The 6000-nt window shown below is 39.3% G+C and overlaps 1 non-coding gene across 1 annotated transcript; it reads left to right on the top strand.

Annotated features, from left to right (window-relative positions):
• The first annotated feature begins 258 nt into the window (after nucleotides 1–258).
• LOC116647749 lies at nucleotides 259–422 on the top strand. Its single transcript, XR_004302361.1, has one exon. It is a non-coding gene; the product is annotated as a U1 spliceosomal RNA (small nuclear RNA).
• The last annotated feature ends 5578 nt before the right edge of the window (nucleotides 423–6000 follow it).

Here is a 6000-nt window from a genome sequence, read left to right as displayed (position 1 = left end):
TCTGCCGGGCCGAGCGCGCGTGACGTTATGCCGGGAGGTGGAGTATGTAGATCGAAGACTCAGGGCCTTTTGGAACCGTGTTTCCCTGGAAGGATGTGTATGATTATCTGCTGTTCCCAATACTAAGATACATAGTACGAAAATCTGGTGTTGAGTGTCGCTATTTGTAGATAAAGGCCATTTAGAGTTATTTCAGGATGACCCCAACCTTAGAGTGGTGTGCACAGCAACGGGCATTGCTGTGTTCACTTCTAACTCATACTTACCTGGCAGGGGAGATACCATGATCACGAAGGTGGTTTTCCCAGGGCGAGGCTTATCCATTGCACTCCGGATGTGCTGACCCCTGCGATTTCCCCAAATGTGGGAAACTCGACTGCATAATTTGTGGTAGTGGGGGACTGCGTTCGCGCTTTCCCCTGTACAGACGTGTTCTGAAAAACAGGCAGGTTGATTCTGTGTGTTATTTTCCAGGGGTTTTTTTTGTTAAGAATATTTTGGTTATGTTGGATTAAGAATCTTGTTAAACTGTTTTCTGTTCTTAAGCGTTATTATTAGAGTGTAAGTATACTCGTTTTATGTTTTAGTGGTTGGCGCTTCTCCCTTATTTTGAAGTTCTAGGAATTTGCTCTATCTTTGGGATGACTGGTTTTTCTTCACTATGTTGAAGAGTGCATTATTTCAACATTCAACTTTCTCTTGTAAAGCTATCTGGTGTCCATGCAAACCACCATTGAATTCAGGATTGATTTAAACATTTAGGTACTGTAGGCAGGGCACTTAATGCACTTTTAAAATCAAAGAAAAAATTTTTCGGTGGAAGAAAATGTCGTAGGGGTGCCTGGGTGGGTGGCTCAGTCGGTTAAGGGTCTGCCTTTGGCTCAGGTCATGATCTCAGGGTCCTGGGATCAAGCCAGGAGTCCAGGGAGTCTGCTGCTTCCTCTCCCTGCTCGTGCTCTCTCTCTCAAATAAATAAAATCTTTAAAAAATAAAAGAAAAAAGAGAATGTCATATAGGGGGTGCTTGGCTGGCTCAGCAGCAGAGTATGCAACTCTTGATCTTGGATTCATGAGTTCAGAGCCCCATGTTGGGAGTAGAGTTTACTTAAAAAAAAAAAAAAGAAATGTCATATATAATAATATATTTATGTTATCAGTGCAGTCACGTAATTTTATTTATTATTATTTTTTATTTTTATTTTTTTAATGGAGGAAGGGGCCCACGAAGGAAAAAGTGTGTAGGCCCTTCAAAATCATTAAGTGGTCCTGACTGAACCTGACTTTTTTATTAGTTCTCACCACTTTTTGTATAGTTCTGGCAGGCAGGTCTGTTTTCCCCACAGGTTGTGATCTTTTCTTTTTCTTTATTTTTAATTTTTATTTTTTTAATTCTTTTTTTTTATGATCACCATACATTACATCATTAGTTTTTGATGTAGCGTTCCATGATTCATTATTTGCGTATAACACCCAGTGCTCCGTGCAGAACGTGCCCTCTTTAATACCCATCACTAGGCTAACCCATCCTCCCACCCCTTCCCCTCTAGAACCCTCAGTTTGTTTTTCAGAGTCCATTGTCTCTCATGGTTCGTCTCCCCCTCCGATTTCCCCCCTTTCATTCTTCCCCTCCTGCTATCTTCTTCTTCTTCTTCTTCTTTTTTTTTAACATATAATGTATTATTATTGTAGGCAGAATCTATCTCTACATTATTTCTCTTAGTGCTTAAGCTAGTGGCTGCCATCTTAGAAGTTTAGGTGGCTGTGAGAAGTGTGCACTACATACATATAAGTAATGACTTGAGAATAATTTGTTTTTTTTAATCATTAGCAGCACTCAAAGAAATTAAAAAATACTTGGTGAATGCCGAAGAGACTAGAGTAGACAATATGGCCCTCAGAATAGCAAAAAGTCTGAGTACCTGTGAAATCAAATCTGTGGGGGACACAAATAGTTCTAGAGGTCTCAGGGCTGTGGCCAGCCTGGCATTCATGGATACCATGAAAACAGCCAAAATTTTACCTTCCTTCTGTGAAGTCAAAACTCCTGGAATGAAATTAGGAAGGTAGTTCAATAATGAAATGATATTATATGACTGAAGTGGGCTGGGTCACACTGTGTGGATGAGGTTATCTAGCAAATGTCTAAATAGCATGACTGTGGTTTATATTGGAGAGACAGGGCCAATGTGTGTCAGGAGTGAATGGGTTCAGCTACCTGCAACCCAGGGTGCTTGTAGAGTGGTTGTAGAGAGTTACTCATGCTTTCCTGGTAGTGGATTAGATTCAGTTTTTTGGCACTATGGACAACTTCTTGTCAGTCACATCTGCCTTATGAACTTAAAAACTCAGCTTTTAAAAAATTGAATATACAAATAAATAAAAATAAAAATTGAATATACATGCCGCCCTCATATTTCTACATATCAGTCCTTCCCTAATCCCCATGGGCTAAGAAATGGGTGGAAAATTCAGAGATGGGGGTGAGACTCACTGAGGGGCATGTCTGTTGGAACAGAACATCTGAGTCGGTGGGGCAGCCATGATCTGAGAGAGACTGGTAGGTGTGCCAGTAATGCCCTTCCCCAGGTATTTGGGAACTCTCCTGATATTCACTGTATTGAGGGAGAGGTTGTGTTTCTCCATCTTGGCTTATTTGGGGCTTTTGATTTACTTGGTTGTTATAATTGGTTGTTTTATTCTCTATGTATGTATAAATTAACACTGATAATTATCATTCCTAGACGGTATATTAAAGCACTAAAGCTAAAATATGGTGAAATTACAATTTGAACCTAAAACTATTCAATGCTAAACCCAGTGTTCAAAACTTTAAATACTATGCAAAATACCCCATGGTGGTTCAACCAGGATTTGGTCTCCTTATTATGAAGAAAAAACAGTCTAACAATACTATTAAAATTCTGTAACCTGTATCTCACAACCAGTAAAATTTAGGTCCTCTAAGTGCATTTCCTTCCAGTAATTTTCTTTAAGATACACAATTTTACAAAATTGTAGTCATGGTATACATACCATTTCATATCCTCTTTTTCTCTGTACCTTATATATAAATTTTTTTCATGTTATTATTCTTGTTGTATATTATATATATTCTTATTATTTACTATTATGTTTGCTTAATACTTCATTTCCCTATTGTTTTGATAGCTAAGGTTTTTGGGTGATTTTGGTTTTTGCAATTGTAAGTAAATCTATGATGAACACCTTTGTACATAGGACATTGTCATTCTCTAGAATTACTTCCTTTAGGTAAATTAAAAGAAATTTCTAGGTCAAAAGCATGAACGTTTTTTGGTACTAGATGTATATAATTAGGGTTAACTTTTATTTTTAATACAAGTAATATTGTAGTTGTGTTACATAATATTTAGAGGAAAAAACATTAGTCCACAGTTCAGAGTTCTTTGTTGACACTGACATAATTATGTTAGTTTGCATTTTGGTGTATTTCCCTTAAGTCCCTTAAATATTGTTTAGAAATAGTTTTAATTATAGTATATATTCAATTTTGTATGCTGCTTTTATGGCATGCTACATTATACAATTTAGACTTTCCTCTCATTCTTAACAAACTTGAAGTTATTTTTATAATTAACTATGAGCCCTAAAATTAGAGATCTAGACTTTGAAAGATAAAAGAAATCAGGGGAAAGTTTGTAAAGAACTTAAAAATATGTATCATATGTCACCTCTACCCTCCCCTCCCACAATAACTTAAGGCACTTCTTAAGATGACTGTAAAATAACAGGGGAAAACTACTAAAAATTACCCCAAGAGGGATGCCTGGCAGGCTCAGTTGGTAGGGCATGCGACTCTTGATCTCAGGGTCGTGAGTTTGAGCTCCACGTTGTTGTACAGTTTACTTAAAAACATTTTTTTAATTAAATAAGTAAATAAATAAAAATAACCCCAAGAAATCATCACTTACTTACAAAGATATATCGACAAGGCTGTTCATGTATATGAACAGTGACAGTAAACTAGAAGCAATAGAATATTGATTATACAGTTATTTGTGACCCAATGTATATAGCAAAAGGAGTGGAAAACATAAAGCAGCATGTGAAGTATAATCCTATTAAAATATATATTCATATTGAAATTACCATGTTTAATATCAGAGTGTTAACAGTCGTAATTGTATAGCAGGATGTGGTTTAATGTTTTAAAAATACTTTTCTGCCTTTTCCAAATTATCTGTAAGGGACATAAATACCCTCAAAAATGTAAATAAAGCAAAACTTTTTTTTTTAAAAAAAAGATTGTATTTATTATTTGAGAGAGAAGCGAGAGAGAGAGCAAGCAGGGCAGAGGGGAAAAGGGAGAGGGAGAAGCAGATTCCCCGCTGAGCAGGGAGCCAGACACGGGACTCAATCCCAGGACCCTGGGATCACAACCAGAGCCCAGGGCAGACACTTACCGACTGAGCCACCAGGCACCCTAAAGCAAAGCTTTTTTAAAAATCACATGTTCTGGGGTGCCTGGCTGGCTCAGTTGGTAGAGCATGAGACTGTGATTTTGGGGTTGTGAGTTCAAGCCCCACGTTGTGCTCAGAGATGACTTAAAAAATCATATGTTCTAAGAGGGAAATACCGCTGAAGGGTAGCAGAATATGCCACCCCCAAATATGCCACTTTGGCACAAGGATTCCTTTGAGCTAAAAGCACTTGAAAAACAGCAGATATAAGCGTAGGTCCTGATCTGCCCTTTTCTTCCTGAAATCAGGAGATAAAACTTCCATGTAAAAAATGTTCTGCCTATACCAGGGGAAAAGAAATGTTCCCAGAGAAAGGGAGTCAAAACTGAGAGAATTTTGTACACACCTTGTTAAAAAGAATTCATGTCTATGTAAAGTCCCCATATATGTTACTTTTCCACAACTGCCTCAAAAGAAAAAAAAAAGAAAAAAACAATTGTCTCTCTTTGTTCAACCTAATATGAAAGCGTTTAGTTTTGCCATTTCTTTGGGTCTTCATTTCCTTTTAAGAGCTTCTGTGTTAGGTAAATTTATGTTAAATTTTTTATGCTTTTATCCTGTTAAACTGTGGACACCAATTTAATTCTCATGCCCAGCCAGAGATGCTATCAGGGCAGAGGTAAAATTTGCCTCTACACGATCAAAGCCTTTGATACACAGTTCCTGCAAACATCGTTGTTTTGCCTAGAGCACCTAGCCAGCAAGGGCAGAAAGGGGGGGAAAAACAAACAAAAACAGACAAACAAAACAACCCTAAAGTGTTCTCTGTTTTTGTTGTCTAAAAAGAAGGGAGGGGCACTCGGTTTGTTACCAAATCCAGGCCGGATGCCCCTTCCCTTTGTGCCGAAAACTGGAGACTCGAATCTCGGCGAAGCCAGCTTTGATTTCCCAATTACACAAGGCACCTGTCCTGGAGCGTGGCTGGGTGGGGGTGGAGGGGCTCGAGGCTGCATTTCACCTGCAGTCTTATTCCGTCCTCACAGAAACCTTGTGAGGTAGGCAGGCAGTTATTTTTTCTTTACAATTTAGGGAAATGGAGGCTGAGAGAGACTGGGGGTATGCCTAGTCCCAGAGAGGAACAGTGATTCTGACCAGCGTAACGGACTGTGCTGTCAGACTGGCCTCCGCCAGCTGCAGGCCACCGCCTTCCAAATTGCCCTGCCCTGCAGCGCTGAATTCAGACTCGTAACAAATGCACGCCAGAACTTTTGCGTACCGCCGGAGAAGGCAAAAAATTTTAAACCTCCCTGCCCCCAGCTACACCTGTCGTGACTGTCTTTTAAATCGTTGCGAAGCATAGCTAGAACGAATTTATCCGTTTCTCCAACAAGCAAAGTGACGTCAAGAGTGACGACAAGTGACAAGAGGCGGGCATATGGAGATGAAGGGCGCGGTGACTCCGTGTTCGAGTTCATTCTTCACGAGGCTGAGTTTCCACTACATATCCACTGGTGTGCTCGGGTCAGTGTCATGTGAATAACCTTGCAGTTTGGAACCGAAGG

The sequence above is a fragment of the Phoca vitulina genome, unplaced genomic scaffold (assembly GCF_004348235.1).
Source record: "Phoca vitulina isolate PV1807 unplaced genomic scaffold, GSC_HSeal_1.0 scaffold40, whole genome shotgun sequence".
Taxonomy (NCBI): Eukaryota; Metazoa; Chordata; class Mammalia; order Carnivora; family Phocidae; genus Phoca; species Phoca vitulina.
The sequence above is the reverse complement of the archived record's forward strand: the minus strand, read 5'-3'. Positions and strand labels throughout refer to the sequence as shown.